Raw genomic sequence first — 20,623 nt, forward strand, 5'->3', positions numbered from 1 at the left:
CTCTAATTTTTATTAAATGGCAGTTTTATTGCTTAATTTTTTAACATTCTGAAGTTCTTAAGAACCAATAGGAAGACCGTTACTTCAGTCTGCATGAGGAAGTTTACAATTTTCATAATTCAGTAACCCAAGCAGTTTGTGGGAATGTTATTTTTATTAATTTAACACCTCAGGGATATAGTTTATTGAGAACATGGTTTTGAAGAGTTTTAAATTTATTTTTAAAAAAAACCTCTCTAGTGAATTTCACCATGTGAGAAGTTGCACATTGGGCTGGGGTTGTAGCTCAGTGGCAGAACACTTGTCTAGCATGTGAGAGGAACTGGGTTTAATTCTCAGCATTGCATATAAATAAATAAAATAAGGGTCCATTTATAACTAAGAAATTTTTAAAAAAAGTTTTACATCAAGATGTACACGAAATGTAAAACTTGAGAGGATTAGTCTATCTGTAGATAGTACCTTAAATCTCTTATATCAAAATAAATTATATGGCGCTGGGGATGTGGCTCAAGTGGTAGCGTGCTGGCCTGGCATTGTGTCCACCTAAAACAACAACAAAAAAATAAGTATTTAAAAAAATAAGTTATATAAGATTCATTTGCTCTTGTAGGCAATTAAAGCACTGGGGTACATTATATAATAATATACTATGTAGCCAAAAAGTGTTAATAGCCTTCCTGCTAAACAAATTATGAATACCTCAAAATTGTATGTCATCTAGGGGCTGGAGTTGTGGCTCAGAGGTAGAGCACTCACCTAGCCTGCATGGGCATTGGGCTAGATCCTCAGCACCACATAAAGGTATTGTGTCCTCTTATAACTAAAAATAAATATATTTTTTAAAAATGTATGTAATTTACATACATTGATCTTAAAATATACTACTTATCTAAAGACTAAAGTTTCATATAACACAGAATTTTTAATGAATGAGAAAACAAGCGACTTGACAGATCATCAATTGCACCAGCAAATGCTGAAAGAACATGTAAGAATTAAATTTACATAGAAAACAAAGTGAACAATAAATGGATTCTTGGAAGTGACTCAATAAGTCTAACTGATATATAACATAGAAAACATTTTGTAATTTCAAAATTAGGGGTGGAATTTTATGTTACTAATTAAAGTAAAACTTCCAAAATTAAATAACTGCATTTTATTGCAATGTTTTACTGAAAGCAGGATGGCGGCCTTGAATGTTAAATTAGGCATGGAGTCTTTCTGTCCCTATTGTATTTCAGAATCCCACTTCCTTCTTGCTCTGTCATTTGATGTGACCATAGTTTTTCTAGGATTATGGAGCTTAGTTTTGGGAGACAGTTTGGGGAAGAAAGGATCATGAGCTTCTTGAGTTTCAGGATCATTTCTTATTTCATCTTCATATCAGAGTTCCTTAACTATGGGACACTGACATTTCATATGCACTTCATCCATTCATTCAAAAAGTTTTGTTCTATGTATGTAAGTTTTCTCAGGAGCAGTTACAGGAGCACATCTATGAAGAAAACCAACAGAATCCCCAGCTCTCTCAGGGATTTTATACTCATGTCTTTATTACTGTGTTTAATATTTTTAGAATGTTTATTGACTAAATGAAAAAGGAACGGTCATTTGGGAAAACAATGTAGAAATCAGAAAGAAGTAAAATTACCCATGTTTGCAGGTGACATTATTTTATATGCAAAAGCCATATTACACTCCAAGAAACATTAAAACTAATAAAGAAATTCAATAAGGTTGCCATATCCACAATTACACAAAAATCAGTCGCATTCTTATAAATTACCAAAGAGCTAGCCACAAAAGCTTATTAAATAAACAATTTTATTAAAATAGGAACAAACTTAACCATAGAAGTTAAAGACTCATGCATTGAAAACTACAAATCACTGATGAAAGATACCAAAGAAGACACAAATGAAAACATCCTGTGTTCACAGACCAGAAGACTTATTGTTAAAATGTCCATACTATCTAAAGAGATCCTCATTTCAATGCAATAAACAGATACCTAAGTAATCCTTAAATTCAAAGCCCCTGAGAAATTAAAACAATTTTGAACAAAAAGAACAAAGTTGGAGGCATCAAACTTCTAATTTCAAAACATATCACAAAGTTCTAGTATTTAAAATAGTATTGCACTTGCATAAAAATGGGCATATAGTCCAATGATACAGAACAGAAAACCCCAAAATAAATTCATGCATCTACAGTCAACCAATTTTCAACAAGGGTGCCAAGAACGTACAATAGCAAAAGAAGAATCTCTTCAACAATGATCTTGGAAAACTATATATTCACAACCAAAAGAATAACATTGAACATTTTTATCTTACACCATGCAAAAAAATCAACACAAAATTGATTAAAGATTTAAATGTTACACTTGAAACTATAAAACTCCTAAAAGAAAATACACTGGAAAATATTCATTACCTCGGACTTGGCAATGATTTCTTGGTTGTGATACTAAAACTAGAAACAAGAAAAGCAAAATAAAATAAGTAGAAAAGAACTACATAAAACGAAAATGCTTCTGCATAGTAAAGAAAAGAATCAACAGTGAAAAAAATCATCCTTCAGAATGAGAGAAAATATTTCCAACCATATATCTGATCATGCTTTTATCTCAAAACTGTGTAAGGAATTCTACAACTAATTAGCAACAACATCAACAATAAAAACCCAATTGATTTAAAAATGCACTGTCTTCAAAGACCAACAGGTATCTGAAAAAAATTAGTCAGTGTCACTTGATTCAAGGAAACACATCCCCAAAACACAATGAAGCCTTGCATGGAGTGCTCACCTGTAATCCCAGCAATGCCAGAGGCTGAGGTAGGAGGATTTCAAGGTCAAGGCCAGCCTGGACAACTTAAGAGAGACCCTCTCTCAAAATCCTCACATCAACATTGCATTGAGTACTATCAATTAAGGGTTTGGGGAGCATGCAGTAAAGGATTATAGTGGCTAAACATATTAGGCACTAAATAAGAAAGGTAAATGAGACACTATCCCAATTATCAAGCCCCACATAAAAATAAATAAAATAAAGGTATTGTGTTCAACTACAACTAAAAAAATATTTTTAAAAAATATTGCTCTTGCTTTTTCTAAATAAATTTATTTGCGCAATCTAACAAAAAACAATCAGAGGTAGAACTATCAAGAAACAGGGTTTGTGGGCGGGGGGACAGAGAAATAAACAGACCACTATAAGCTGCTGTCATAAATGCTATAATATAGAAAAATGTAGCACAGTGTTGGGTATGAGGACCTTCTAATTCCCATTGGTAATGAGATGGTATGAACAAGCTCTGAGGAGAAAGTAGTTTTGATACTTAATTCTTATATGACAAAGGTTTGTCCAGATGAAAAGGGTAGAGGTAGGTAACTGGTTGTTAAGGCGAAAGGGAGGAAGACAGGTGGTTTAGAGGTGCAGATTTCAGTGTAAGTTGACTATAATTTGAAAAGGAAAGAACATAGAGCAAGACCAAGAAGGGTGTTATATGGCATGCATAGTACTTGGGCTTGTTCTTGGAATTTGATAATGCACTGGATGATTTAAAGATATGTGTCATTTACCCTGAAAAGATACATATCCATCAACTGAAATTTTCACCTTGAATCATGGTGAGTGATGTGACTGAATTTAATAAAGGCCTCTTAATGTCAGGAAAAAGAATGCTATATGAGGTGGGTATAAGGGCCATTGACATTCGACTTCCTTAAGTAACTTTGACATTTTTGGCTGGTAAAAATACTCCCTTCCTCAGAGGCACATGCAACTGCAATTAATGCAAATATCTTATCAGTGTAACATGGACAGAAATATCTTGTTCTCTCCCCTACTGTCTTCCCAAGATGCAAACACATCTCTTAGTTGCTTCGTTTAGAGTTTATATAATTTGATCCATCTCTATTTGAAACAGTTGCAATGCCATATAAGGTTATTATCCCCTTGTTAAAGATTTTCCTTGGGATTAAAAAAAATAAACTGGAACTCAACTGAAATATTTGGTTCTGTTGCAAGAAAACTCAATGCTTAGTTCAACTTTGACTTTAAAAATTAATGAATGCATTAATCATAGTGTATTTTAAAACACTGGCCTATAACACTGGTTGGTAGTATTATTCATATTCAATTTCATATGTCTAAATCTTATTAAGAAGTATATTCATATCTAACATTAGTATAGCATATCTCTATACTGTAAGAATATATATTTAAACTGAAGCTTATAAACTTGAATTCACAAAAAAAGTCTCTTATACTTATTGTCACTTTAATGTGACTAAAACACATAAGTGATATGTATATGTACCAAAACTGGACTGTTCAATGAATAGAGTATGTCATTTAATAACACTTCTTTAAAATGTTTCAGAATAACAAAGACTTTAAAATATTGCCCTCAGGGCTGGGGCTGTGGTTCAGCAGTAGAGAGCTCGCTGAGCACAATGTGAGGCCCTGGGTTTGATCCCCAGCACTACATAAAAATAAATAAATAAAATAAAGGTATTGTGTTCAACTACAGCTAAAAAAAATAGTTAAATATTTTTTTTAAAAAAATATTGCTCTTGCTTTTCCTAAATGAACTTCTTTGCACAATGTAACAAAAAACAATCAGATGTAGAACTTAAGATGACAGAATGGGAAAAAAAAATGCAGGCCACCTGTTGAGGAATGGAAGCAGGGAAGTGTGGTAATGGCTACATTCTCATTCCTGCTTAACACTGACCAAAAACAGAACACAGATTCAAGATAAGATAATCATTAGTAGGAAAGAAATAATGCATACAACTAGCAAGTAGAGAAAAAAGGAATTTTAAAAAATGGATTGTATAACTGTTTTTTTTTTAATTTTTTTTATTGGTAATTAATGTTTAATTGTTCATAACATTACAAAGCTCTTGACATATCATATTTCATACATTAGATTCAAGTTGGTTATGAACTCCCAATTTTACCCCAATAAGAGGAAAAAAAACCACTAGATTACATGAAATATACACAGCAGAAAAACAAAAAAAATTGACCAAACATTAGTTATTATAATACATATTAATGGGATAAACTCTCTTGTAAAATTACCAATATAAGATTATATGAAGAAATATAAATAGCTATTAATTTCTAGAAAATATAAACCTAAAATTAATGGCCTAGAAAATTGAAAATACAGAAATAAGCAAGAATATATGAGATAAGTAAAAACATTTTTAAAATATCATGGATGACTGCAGACAAAAAAGTAAGAGAAAGAGAATTCAAAGCAAAAATAAACAAATTTCATGAGACAAAGATTTACACAATTAAAAAAATAAACACAAAAATCATAAAAATTTTACATTCCAAAATCTACTTAAATTTTTTATCAAAGTAACAATTTTGTTAACTATGGCTTCCTAACAATGGTATTCTTTCATTTATTAAAAATATTCATTAATATCTGTGATGATCCAAACAACATACTAGTAATAGTAATACTGGTAAATTATGGGAATTATGCATTTTAAGATCTTTTCTCCAGTTTTCTTTTATTTTTCATATTTTGCTCTCAAAACCAATTGTGGTGAAACATACATTCAGAGGAGAATAGATAACTAAGTGCATTAATTACCAAATCTGGAAAAATGACGAAGAATAAATTGGAAAAGAATTTTTAAAAAACTGTAGGATAATGAATCTGCTGAGAAAGATATCAGGAAAATCATCTCATTAACAATAACCAAAAAATAATAAAATACTCAGGAATAAGTCTATCTAAGGTAAAAGACCACTACAATGAAAACTATAGAACACTGAAGAAATTGAAGAAGAACTTAGAAAATGGAAAGACTTTCTATGTTCTTGTATAGGCAGAATTATTATTGTAAAAATGACCATATTAAAAAAAACAGAATACTATAGGAACATAGCCATATCAATGTTTATAGCAGCACAACTCACAATAGCTAGACTATGGAACTAACCTAGATGCCCTTCAATGAATTAATGGATAAAAAAAAATGTGGCATTTATACACAATGGAATATTACTCAGCACTAAAAAATAACAAGATCATGGCATTTACAGGGAAATGGATGGCATTAGAGCAGATTATGCTAAGTGAAGTTAGCAAATCCCTAAAAAACAAATGCCGAATGTCTTCTCTGATATAAGGGGGATGACTCAAAATGGGGTAGGGAGGAAGAGCATGAGAAGAAGATTATCACTAAATAGGGAAGAGAGATGGGAGGGAAAGGAAGGGAGAAGGGGAATTTGCATGGAAGATGGAAGGAGACTCTCATTGTTATAAAGAATACATGTATGACGATATAAGGAAAAAAAAGAAGTGTGTCACATTAGATTGGGTAGAGAGAAGTGATGGGAGGGGAGGGGAAGGGAGGGGAAGGGGGATAGGAAGGGCAGCAGAATAAAATAGACATTATTATTGCTGTATGTATATACGTGACTGCATGACTAATGTGATTCTGCAACCTGTACACTCAGAAAAATAGAAATTATACCCCATCTGGTTCAAATGTATGATATGTCAAGATCATGTGTACTGTCATGTGTAACTAATTAAAACAAATTTAAAAAATGGCCATATTACCAAAAGCATTATTCAGAATCAATGCATTCCCAATCAAACTACAATAACACTTTCACAGAACTAGAAAAAATTTTAGTCCTAAAATTCATTTGGAACAAATAAGGACCCAGAATAGACAAAACAGTACTGATAAAGAACAGCAACACTGGAAGCATCACAATACCTATCTCAAATTATACTATAGAGCTATAGTAATAAAAACAACATGGTTTTGACATAAAGACCACAGGAATGGAATAGAAGACACAGAGGCAAATCCACATAGACAGTCATGTGACACTTGACAAAGGTGTCAGAAACATGTTGGAGAAAAGACAGCATTTTAAACAGTGCTGGGGAAACTGGATATCTATATGTAAACATATGAAATCAGAGCCCTGTCTTTCACATACACAAAAGTCAATTCAAAGTCAATCAAAGACCAAAAACTTTGCAACTAATGGAAGAGAACATAGGGTTAACAGTCCTGTATATTGTCCCTGGTGCTGAGCTTCTCAAAAAGATCCCTTAAGCTCGAGAAATAAAACCAAGAACCAGCTCTATGTATCTATATAAAGCCCCAATTTAAAAAAAATAGAAAAGCAGTGAATAGAAGAAAGGGAATGGGGGAGAGAGAAGGGACGAAGAGCAGAGAAAGGAGAAGTACTAGGGACTGAATGGAGCAGATTATATTCAATGCATGTATGATTATGTCAAAATAAACCCCACTGTTTTGTATGACTATTATGCATTAATGAAAGCATTTTAAAATGGAATTGGAAAAAGAACTGTAGAAAAACAAGAATTCATTAAAACACATTAAAAAATGTAAAGCAGCCACATCAATGTTTATATATAGCAGCTCAATTCACATAGCTAAGCTATGAACCATCGTAGATTCCCTTAAACAGATGAATGGATAAAGAAAATGTGGTATGCAAACACAATGGAATATTACTCAGACATAAAAAGAATAATTTTATGACAATTTGCCAGTAAATAGATGGACCTAGAGACCATCATGCTAAGTGAAATAAAATAATGACCCCAAAACTAGAGGTCAAATGTTCTCTCTAATATATGGAACCTAATGTACAACAAGGCGGGGAGGGGAAGAATAGAACTTCAGTGGATTAGATAAAGGAGAGTGAAGGGAAGAAAGTAGGTTAGGAATAGGAAAGACAGTGGAATACATCTGACTCAACCTTCCTATGTGCATATATGAATATACCACAATGAATCTCCACATCATGTATGACCACAAGTCTGTGATCCCAATTAGAATAAGATATACTCAAGTTTGTATAAATATGTGGAAATATATTCTACTGTAATGTATATCTAGAAAGAACAAACTTTAAAGGATACATAATTTGGTGAATCTGAGATGAGATTAACAATGGGCTGATACATCCTCCCTAATTTTTAAGTGTGACAAATCTGATAACAAACTATGTTTATGTGCAGGAAATGAGACAGAGCTATACTCAAATACTATGAGCAAAATCATTCTAATATTTAAAAAAAATTCTAGATAAGGAAAATTTGAATCATCAAAGATTTTTAAAGGGTAATTTGAGTAGGCTAAAAACACATTGAAATGGATAAACTGAAGAACTCTTGTCACCATAAATTATCATATGTAAATGGGTTTATAGGCAAGTTCTTTTAAATCTTTGGAGGGAAAGTTAATTTCCATGATACTAAATCACTTTTAGAAATCATAATATAGCCTGACATTTTTAGTTTATTTTATATTTTCTTTACTCTGAATCCAAAGTTTGACACCAAATAAACCCCACCTTTAGGATTCTTTACTCTGGTAAATTGTACTCTCTTGCACCCAGTTGGACAAGCCCCAGACATGGGTGCCATCCTTGATTCCTCTTTTTCATTCTTCACATAAAATGGATGACTAATTCCATGTATTCTACTTTCTAAATACCTCTGAAATTAGTCTATTTCTCTCCATCGCTGTCATCCCTCACTGTAACCTAGGCCAATGCCACTTTGCACTCTCATCCATTTAACTGTCTGTAACTCGTGTCACTATGTGTGCTCTTGGCTGCTTCCCATCTACTTTCTAGCTGTGACCTTGGAGATTTCTAAAACTTAAATATGATCATGTCACTTCCATGCTTGTCAGTAGTTTCCCATTGTCATTTGGATGTAGTCCAATTTCAAGCTCCTTTCAAAACTTAGAATGCTTTTCCTGATCTGGTGCCTGTCTATATTTTGTAATGAGGATAATTAGTCTATCTTGCTACAGAGAGCTTTATGAGCTGAATTCTTAACTTCTGAAATACTGCAGAGCTGAGCCAATACTGGAAAGCAGTGTCTTGACCAAGAGAAGGAAGTTTTAACATCTAAAAACTTCATAATATTTGATGATGCATCAAACCCCCATTCTCTGTACTCTGATATTATTATTATTCATCTCAACAGCAAAATTCTTGATATATAGTGGACCATGAATAAATATATAATGAATGAGTAATTGCACATGATAAGTTTTCCAAACTTCATGAAAAGCCTAAAACTCATTGCACTGAACTCAAGGACAGAAAATATATACTAAAAAAAAAAAAATACACAAAATCAATATCAAGTAGATTGATCAATGCTATAAAATGGATTTTTTTCTGTTTTATTAATTGTATATAATAGAATCTAACAATATGTTAAAAATTGTGGCTTGTGAAATCTAACATTCATATGGATTATTCGATTAAAAATTACTGAAAAGAACTTGAAAACATATTTTTGGACTTATATTCAGTGAAATTCTATATTTTAATTTTGGAGAGTGCATTTTATGTCCATTATAAAGAACTTTACCAAAAACAAATGTATAAAGGTATGTAGGATCATGTCCATAGATCAGAAAAGGTTCTGAATGATTTCGATAGATTTCTATTTGTGACTTTTTTTTTCATTTAATGTGATTAATCTGATGTGATAATAACTGGAGGAATAGGCTGTCATTAGGCATGATTTTTAGGAGGTAAGCTAGATTTTCTGTTTGTCATTCCAGATCCCTGAAGTGTCCCAAAGATTGAATTCTATAACTTTCATCAGGAGGGGTCTTTATGCCTAAAGATGGAGAGCAGAAAGAGAGAGAGTCCAAGGAAGTTATTCCTCTAGCACTACACTTGTTTGTCTTCAGTAGTGCAGTGACCATATTCTTTTTCCAAGAGTCACAACTCCTGAAAAGCTGGCCTCTTACATTATAACCAGAGTCATAGCTCTTCCCAGGCCATGATAAGTGCTTGCACTTCTCCCTTCAGGCCAGGAAATGAGTTCAGCTTCTTAATATTGCTACCCCTTGAGTGAGTGTCACCATTTCTTGTTCATTTTCCTGTAAATTCTCCCATATTCGTAAATATTCTGCATACTGAAAATCTCCCCAATGATCCAGTTGGCGTTTCCTGACTGATCTATAGGGCTAATAATTTAAGAGATAGACCTCAAACCATCACGGAGTAATTTATACCTATCCAGACTTTCTCAGTGATTCTACACTATGAGCAACCATAACTCAAATCTTTTTTTTTTTTTTTTTTTTTGACAACCAAGCTTAACATTTTCCACTGAGATCTTCTGGAGTAAAATTTTACTGTTCATGTAAATTGCTTATGAAAGGATTTAACGTTAAGCCCTTTTGAATATCTCTGTAGATTCCTTGGCAGTTTAGAAAGGATCCTTGTAGAATTTTCCTGGCTTTGTATTTGTTTGTATCAAAATCAGAATCAAGGAGACAGCTCTTAATTGCTCAGTTGTGGGGCAGTCAGGGCACATTTCAGCATGTCTGCATTCAATTGTAGAATCAAAGGGAATATATCTGACATGCCCTCTTTGCCTCAGCAGCCTTGAAATCTGTTCTTTCCATTCTATTTATTCTGACTCAGGGGCAGTAACTGACTTCAACTGACTCTCAGTGTCTCAACAGTGACACTGAGAGTCAGTTGAAGGAGTGATACTAACTTTTTACTTTTTCTTGGACAGGTAGAGATTCAGATTATGTTTAGCTGTTGGGATGCTGTAAGATTAGATAAGCCTACAGGAGGGTAGAAGAAGGAAAAACGACTGCCAGTCAAGCAGCTCAAAGAATACTTTATAAAATAAGTAACATTTGAGTTAAAGCCTCAAAATGAGTGTTTTATTATTACTGTAGAATTATTTTTAGTGATTTTTATTGGTGAGAGCGTTAGAAACATTGAAAGGACAACAGTAAATAAGGGCGTAAGAGTTAATAAGTAGAAATATAAGTAGTGTTCAGAAGATATAACTTAAATACACAAGTTTGAAATAGAGTTTTTTTTTTAATTAGAAAAAGAAAATTGTTACAATTGACTAGTATCAAATCAATGGTAAATGTGTTGGTCAGGGTTCTTCAGATATAGGTATGGATACAGATACAGACATCTATGTAGATACCGGAGAGGGGATTTGTTAGGGGAATTGGATCATGCAATTAGCTAGAAACACCGGGATGCTGGTAGTGTGGTTCAGAGCAAGTCCCAAAGGTCTCAGAACTAGGCTAGCGGATGACGTAACTTTCACTCTAAGGATGAAGGCCTGAGAACACAAAGGACTGTAAGTCCAGAAGTTCAAATGCTAGAGAGCCTTGAGTTCTGATGTCTAAGAGGAGAAAAGTGTCCCTGCTCCAGGAGAGAGAGAGAGAGAGATTAACTTTTTGTTCTTATTCCATGGCTACCCTATTGGACTAGTCTTCCAGTCCTCCCAACTCAGCCTAACTCATAAATCAATCTTCTTTGGAAATATACTTACAGAAACAACCAGAAATAATGCTTTATTGGTTCTCTAGGTATCACCAATCCTGTCAAGTTGACGCCATCACAGTGAGTATGAAGATAATATGAGTGATGTGAAAGTATGACACGGGATGAATGAAGGAGACAAAGACTTGAACTGTTATAGTGACCTGTGTATGATACACTGTGGGTCCAAACTGATCCAGTTACGTGGGAGACTGAATGAGAAGAAAGCAGTAAATAAAAAACAGATTCAAAGTAATTAATAAAATTAAAAGATGCAGATGGTTAAAATTTCAACCCTTTAAATAATCAGCTCACTCATGTAGACTTTACTGTTAATTTATTTTCCATGTATATATTTTTACTCTTTCTTAAATGATGTTTTATAATTATAATATTTTAGAAGCATCTCCAAATTCCATAAAATATTAGAAAAAAATTGACAAAAGTGATAACATAGGTTGTTTTGCCTATAGTCTTTGACTTCTTTTAGAAAGACTATAAGCTTATCACATTGACTACACAAATATTGATTGTTAAATTGTATGGATAAGAGATGCAGTTAATGTAGGGCTTACAAAGAGGCAAAAATTAGATCACCATATTCAACCAGTGATAATGACCTCATCTCCCTTTTGAGCCTGTGACATACATACACTGACTGCATTAGTCTTATGTGCTAAGCACAAAGCAAAAAAATAAAAAATAAAAGTGATCATTTTACACACGAATATTGAACATTCTTTCTCAAAAAAGAAGTAAGCTGGCTGGGGCTATACCTCAGTGACAGAGTGCTTGTCTAGCACATGTGAGGCACTGGGTTTGGTCCTTAGCACCTCATAAAGAGAAACAAATAAAATAAAGGCATTCTTTCCATCTACAACTACAAAAAATAAAAATAAAAAAGAAGAAGTAGTAAGAGGGTATGTCAATGTTTTGAAAATAGAAAGTTTATAACACTTAATTTAAAATTTTTTTTGTTTTCCATTTACACTGAAACTACTATAGATTTAAAAGTTACTAACAAATTTATTTAAAATAACAAAGTAATTGAAGTATAAACTCAAGTAAACATCTACTAAAAACATACTGGATTTATGTTTTTCATTTTTAATCAAGAATACCTCCTCCTACTTAGTGTAGAACTAAGCAATTATCTATTGGATTCATGCAGCAAAAAATATCAATTCTTATTTAAGACAAAAATAATACTTTTTATCTTAGGCCAATAATATAAGAGCTTATCAGCTTAATTTACCTTAATTATAACAATGACTAACATTTTATATCCATAATTTATTACTGATTTATTTTTATTCTAAAACCTTCCAATAAAATATATTTTCAAGGAATAAGAACTTATATATCTATGCATTATATGCAATGCTTATAGTAGTTTGCATTTTGGCAAAATGAAATGTTAATTTCTTATATCATTTGTGAAATATACCACTAATTAAAATTTTGTTGTGATGTTTATTTGATTGGAAGAATCAAGTGCCCTGACAAACTGCAGTTTGGTTTTGACCTTAACAAATAAATGAATCGAAACTGAATTTTCATTCTTATAAATATGTTCAACAAATATTGACAGTGTTAGTTATGCATACCTATTTACTGCTACTTGGAAGAATTAATTCAGTAGCAAATAAACTACTTTGCCACCCAGTAGGAGACTCAATATTCACTCATTCATTTTCATTCATAGATATTTAATGAATCCTATATGTACTAATCATACATAAATAATACAAAATAAAAACTTGTAAGTTATTCAAGAGAGTAACAGAGTTCAAGAAGAATTTAGAGAATTCTGAATCTTGAATATGTATAAATTTTATTAACATTATGCAATCATTTCATATTATAGTACAAAAACATATATGTATTCATATTTTGTTTATATATGTACATATATAACAAATAGAACCAACTAAAATTAAAATGATTAAAAATTTGAAGAAAATGAAGAAGAAATTAAAATGATGTAGTTATGGCTTTATTGAATTATTTCTAAATCTGTATGCAGGACATTTTCATTATGAACATATGTACATAAAGATGACATATGTACATAAAGTAGACAAAAACTGCAAATAATAAACTTCCTTTATTATAGATTTAAAACTGTGACAGGTCACCTGAATCTAAAACTTGAAAACCAAGGGACTAAGGTCATACCTGAAATTGAAAATTGAAAAATTTTCTATCATCTGCCATTACCCATGCCTTCTCAGGTCATTCTGGAAGTGCTCACTGACAAGTACTACAGTAGTGCTTCCTGTGTCATGGCAAGTGCTTCCTCCTTGTGAAAGTGGATTTGGAAGGCTTACCAGTTTGTGTTTTTGCCTTTTAAAGGAAGAACACATGTGAGAGAGCTGGGTGGGGTAGAGTATCTTCACAGCACGCTGGCTTTGTATTCCCCTTACCTTTCCCCACTCCCTTCTTGAGTCTTATGAATCATTTTGGAAGCTGATTACTGTTGAGTAATTTCATTTTAAAGATAAATTTGGAATTTTACATAGTTTTTGATTCTCTAACATAAGCTCAAAAGAGGACCAACAAGAAGCCATATTTATTTTTTAAAATGAATAGCTTTCTTTATCTTCTTCTGGGAACTATTTGCTGACAAAATCACTAGAAATGCAGTTTCTCTATGAAAATTTATCTATTAGATGTGTAGACTCTTTAACAGTATCATATGTCTAGATGACGGAGATAGTTTTCAAATAATATATAGCAGCTTATTAGACTCTTTCAATATTGCCTTTTAAAATGTCTTGTTTTAAGTTTTAAATTTGAATATATCTTATACCTCTTTTTGTCCCAAAGGGCACACAATAATGTGCCTATTTTTCTACCATGAAAAAAATATCATTATTGAAGAAAGTTAAAGGATTACTATATATGATTAAGCATATTTGTATATTGTGCAGTGAGTGAATAAAAAGTATCAACTTGCTATAAATCATAAGATACTCTAAAGAATATTTCAGGAATCACTGTAGCCACAGAGACAAGCACTGTCTCTGACAGAGTAAGCATGTAATGAATAGGCACTGTCTTTAGAAACAGATGTTTATCTCTTCTGAGGGGAAAGGTAGGTCTTCATTCCAAGCTTCTTTGGAGTTGCTTACAATTTTTGTCTGTGAGGGTGCAAATAATAAACTTCCTCTCTCTTTCAAATAGTGACAACAAAATCAGTTGCTTCTTTCAGTGAACACTTTACTAAAGTTGTTGACAAAGCAGATTTCTCTTAGATATTTGTATATGTATGAAGAATACATAAACACATTCTTATGGTAAGCAATTAAAATTTAAGTATTTAAGGTGAAAACTCTACTGTTTCTTTGAATTTAAAAAATAATATGGTTTGGAGAATTTTCCTTGCCAGGATGTACAGATCTAAGTTTTTCCTCTACTGTAGCATAAAAATCACATAGTATGGATGTGCATTTATATTGTTCCCCATATTGTGACAATGAACATCCTTATATGGCACACAGGTGATTATTTAAGTTATGTACACATAGAATTGTGTCACCTGAGACGCATCCACATTTAAACTCCAACACCCTTTTCAGGATTCTGCACTCTGTGGTATCTAGCCAGACTCTATTTGCCTGTGCTTTCTTGGTTGCTGACATTGCTAGCATCCCTATTCTTGATTTACTTTAATAGCTTTTTCAACCCTACAAATTTCATATGGGTACAGAACTCCATTTTTTAAAAATTTATTTTTTGTAGCTGTAGATGGACAGAATGTCTTTATTTTATTTATTTTTAATGTGGTGCTAAGGACTAAACCCAGTTTCTTAGATAAAATATACCATGAAACAATATGCTTTCAAGTCAGACTTAGAAAGTCAAATGTGGAAGTTTGGGCTGTAGTTCAGTGAAAGAGCACTTGCCTAGCATGTGGAAGGTCCTAGGTTCTCCTATCCCCACTACAGAAAAGACAAAAAGTAAACATAAAAGGAGCAGGGGTTTGTAAATTATATTTGTCTTTATTCCTCAGTATTGTTAAATAGTGATTATACACTAAAATTTATCAAAGAGAAATTATATTTGAGAGTCTGTCAGAGGGAAGTCTTTGGCTTTAGGAGAACATAATTGACAGTAATTTTTTTGATTAATTAATATTTTCAAAATTGACTAGTAATGTGGTCAAAAATGCAATTTGAACATATGGTGTACCATTTGGTTATATTATATAGTTCCTAAAATTAATTTCTACACACTTTTCTTAGGATAATATATTGATAGAGCATTTTGTAAGCATCTTAATATAATTATCGACTTATGTTTTAAGTTCTGAAATAAATCTACACAAAAAGTGACGCTGTTAAAATTATTAGCTGACAAAAACTAATAAGAAATTTGGATTTTATCAAAATCTTATTTAAATATTGGGCTTTAATAATTAATCTATCTTTGTTTCACAATGCCTTGGACTAAATTCAAATAATTTTAACACTAGGATGAAACTTTAAAAATAGACATATCTAGTCCTTCTATTTCATAAGTGAGAAGAGAAAGATCCAGAAAATTACTAAATGTAGAAAGTCACAGAATCAAAACTGGAAGGTAGATCTTCTCATTGCCTTGGAAAATATTGTGCTTTAATCCACTGCCTATATGTATGTGTCAAAATGTCTTTTGCATGCTTGTCTCCCATTTCATTTTCTATTTCCACTGATATTTTATTCATTATTTCTTCTTGTATTTCTCAAAAATTAGGCTAGTAATCAAAGCAAGAGACCCTCAAAAAATGAGGGACCCTCAAAAACTGAGTAGATGGATTTTATAAATGTTTTATAATATCTTAGATTAATTACCAGGATGAAACAATTGAACTATAATCAATTCTTATACCAAGGTAAATCATGAAGATTATTAGTTACTTTTTCAGCATTTTTGTTGTAGCAAAATATACATAAAATAAAATGTATTGCACTTGTACACTTAAAAATGGATAAAATGGCATTTTATCCATTTTTAAGTGTACAATTCAGTAGCATTAATTATATCCATAATGTTGTACAACCATCACCATATCCATTTCTAAAACCCTTTCATCACCCAAACAGTAATTCTAGAACCATTAAGTGATAACTTCCCAACCCCCCTTTCTCTAGCCTAAAATTACTTCTAACCTATTTGCAGTCTCTATGAATTTGCCCATTCTATGTTTTTTATTTAAGTGAAATCATGAAACATGTCCTTTTGTGTCTAGTTTATTATACTTTGCATAATTCAAGATCCATACATGCTACAGCATGTATTAGAATTTTGTCCATTTTATGGCTGAATGATATTCTATTTTATCCATGCTACATTTTGTGTATGTGGTCATCTGTTGTTGAACTCTTGACCATTCTTTAAACCTGGAAATGCCATTCCAAAGACCATACAAAAAGAAATGCCTAGCCGGGCATGATAGTGCACACCTGTAACCCCAGCAGCACAGGAGGCTGAGGCAGAAGGATCGCAAGTTCAAAATCAAACTCAGCAACTTAGGGATGAGCTCAGCAACTACACTGTCTCAAAATAAAAAGGTCTGGGGATGTGGCTCATTGGTTAAGCACTCTTGGGTTCAATCTCTGGTACCAAAAAAAAAAAAAAAAAAGAAAGAAAGAAAGAAAGTCATACCTATTTGTTGTAGCTTTCTATATGAACTTTTGAGAGACATATTGTAAAATTTAAGTTATTACATGTTTACCATTATCAAAGGTATTAAAAATTATTTACTAACGTGCAATTGGACGTCATTTCACATTTTCTATAAAGTAAGATACAGAACAACTATTTACTCATTAGTATCATCTGAATAGTTTTATTTTGAGTGTTATAGTTTATGTTATTTCAATTAATTTTCATGTTGGTTTACCATTATAACAATATAAGTATAATATCTACTTCACAGATTAGTGTCATAAATACTTCTGAATTTGTCATAAAAGTCACCAATCACTAGCAAAACCGCAAAGGCACACATACACAGTTTTGCAGATGATATTATAGTTCACAGAAACCCCATCCTCTTTTCAAAGGCCTATGAAAAGAATTCTAATCTTAACTGTTTCATCTTTTGACTACCCCATTTGGAAAAGTAGGGATAGGAGCTGCAAATGATTTCTTGGTCTGTCTTCTTTATGCATATTCCCAGCCTTGTACCTCCAACAGAACTACCACAGATTTGAAATTCATGATTCATTATGTTTTCACTAATTATTCCAGAACCTTAAGTTTTTTTGTTCTGTCCTAATAGTAAATATTTATGGTAAAGAGTCATAGAATATTTCTGCCAATTCTTTCATGTCCGTTGGCACATATTAAATTTTTAATAAAATGATTACATATACTTTATTACATTTACCAGCAAGTTTCAAATAGGAGTGTGAGTCCTCTTTTGAGTTTACAGTAAATGCTTTGTGATTTCAGCTGATACTTTAGCACCATACTTTATGCATAAAAGATATTCCATAACTGATTGTTAATATGATTTTATTTTTGTTTTAGATCTTTTCTTCCTAAAACTATATATCTTTGTATTATGAGTAGATAGTTTCCTATAATTGGAAGGAGAGTGAAGAGGTCCTGTCTTTTGGAAGAATTATACTTGAACCATTAAGTGTAATGTAGCTGGTATTTTTCAATATGGGTCCAGTAAATATTTCTAATATTGTTAAACATTTTAAAGCACTTCCAAAGAGAGCAAGAAAGTGGCTTCAATACTTTCAGAGAAAAGTTAATTCACAAAGGAAGCTTGTGTTTTATGAGGCTTTCCTGAATTACAAAAATTAAAGATGGAAGGACCCATTAGGTCATTCAGCTCATTCCCTTAAGAGTACAGAATTGCTCCCCAAAGAACATGCCCTAGAGTTTTTCTGGAAAGGAAACATTAAAACTCAACTGCAATTGAGATAGTAAATTTGTAATTTATGGACAATAAAGGTTTTTCTCCTCAGATATTAATATGACTGCATATTTTAAAATCTGGCTAAAGCATTAATAAAGTGATTAGCAAAAGTCAAGAAGGCCATTTGTAAGTGTACTTCCTGATGGAATAAAAAGCTCCTTAGGCAATTAGTTTAGAAGGAAATGAAAATGAACCCCTAATTCCGCCTCCTTATGCCACCCATCTAAAGCTTTTCCCTTCAATTCCCTCCCCTGCAACATGATTTCAGTGTTCTATAACTTATAGGTAATAGTTTCTGCTTGGGTAGAAATTTTCTATTCCCTTCTCTTGTTTGAGTTGTGGTATTCATGAAACCCTTTTGGAAAGACAGCGTTCAAACTACTTACTTGACAAATCACAGAAGCTTGCCTTGATAAGGACTGAACTTGTTAGCCCTCTTATGGTCTCAAAAATAGTTCTTAGTCTCAAAAATACTTCCTCACCAAACTACTGTGGAATTTACTTCACAGGTGAACTTTTCCCAGCTTATTTTTCGTAGGACAGTTTTCCTGAAATAATGGTTCTGTAGACAAATTTGGGAAAGCATGCTCATATAAATCTCTCTTAAAAATGCAGTGCCCACCAATGATTTAAAGACTGAAAACCCCACCATAAAAAAAAAGAGTTTTGAATTTAAGAAGGAGCATAATGACTTGGAAAGTTTTATTTTGTTTTGTTTAAAATCTCATGCCATGATCATGGAATATAGTTTTGGAAATGCTACCTTAGAATGATCAAGTTTCTGCCTTTAAATAAATACCTTGGGTAGGGTAATTCTAATATTTGTCCATTAGAGATCTAATATGTCTTATTTATTTATTTATTTATTTAGTACCAGGATTTAAACTCAAGGACACTGTATCACTGAGATTCATCTCCAGCCCTATTTATTTTATTAATTTTGAGACAGGGTCTTGCTAAGTTTCTGAAGCTGGCCTGGAACATATGATCTTCCTGACTCAGCCTCTGGAATTACTGGTATTATAGATGTGAACCACTGCACCCAGCATGAATCAGTACTTTTGAGGGTTTTTTTTTTTTTTTAAATTAGAAGGATTCTAGAAGAAAGAATTGATAAAATAGCAAGACGATGAAATGAGCTGTTTCTAAGCATGAGCATTGTTTGTCAGTTCCTATTTACTTGTCCATCATTCCTTAACATTTTATATATAATTAGTATGGGCCTGTGTTTAGGGAGCTATTAATTATCCTAGGCAAAAACACTGAGAATAGATAGGTTTTCCTTTTTATTTTTATTTTTGTAAGCCAATAATGAGTTTATAACTTTTTACTCCCTTAAGCTGATGTCTCTCTTAGGATTTCTCTTTACATGGGAGGTTTCTTGTTTTAGTATTAGTTTGGTTTGGTTTGGTTTGTACTGGGGATTGAACACAGGGGCACTTAATCACTGAGCATACTCCTAGCCCTCTTTTTTAATTTTTTTTTTTTTTTGAGACAGGATCTTGCTAAGAGGCTTAGGGCCTCACCAAAACTTGTGATTTTCCTACTTCAGTCCCCCAAGATGCTGGAATTTCAGGGTACACTACCAGGCCTACCTTAGTTTTAGTTTTTAAGTAGGACTAAACTGTAATTGGCGTAGTAAAACTATTTCCCAAGGCTGACATCTGATTTTTTTTGTTTCTAGTTTAGGGTATATCGGTCACTGGAAGGCAACTGACAGTCATCCAGTTCTCTTCCTTTGCTATATCCATAGTAGCTTCCATGTTCTATACAATATGATAACCTCTCCAGTTCTGTTTCATTATAGGAAAATTAAGGACTGGGGATAGGAAAATATTCCTTTCAAATTTATCTCTGGGTGAAATAGATAAATGAAACATAAATTCTAGGGTATAGGAACAAGAAGACATTCAAGAATAAATTCTTGATACTAAAACACAATGGTAACAACAAAAACAATTCCAACAAAATTAGTAATTGCATGTGACATTCTCAATACTATTTAATTTATTGTACATTGATATGCTTAACTATACAATGAGAAACTAATAATTGTCAAGAACATTTCTGTTAGAGTCTGTAAACAAGTCAAGATGGCGCCTGGCATTTTGCAGAGGGAGTGGTTTGTGAAGTAACGCCAGTGAGCCATTAAGTGTGATTCCTTATTGGTTGACTGCTGTATCTAGTTTATGTTAATTAAGATAAGCTGTGTGGAATGTATAAATACCCCTCCTGTCCTACAATAAATGGCTCCCACTCCTGCTGTATCAATGTACACAAGTTGTTCGTCACCCCCCGGTTATTTTGCTGCAGCCGGACTGCGGCACATTTCCAGT

This window comes from Ictidomys tridecemlineatus, chromosome 1 (assembly GCF_052094955.1).
Source record: "Ictidomys tridecemlineatus isolate mIctTri1 chromosome 1, mIctTri1.hap1, whole genome shotgun sequence".
Taxonomy (NCBI): domain Eukaryota; kingdom Metazoa; phylum Chordata; class Mammalia; order Rodentia; family Sciuridae; genus Ictidomys; species Ictidomys tridecemlineatus.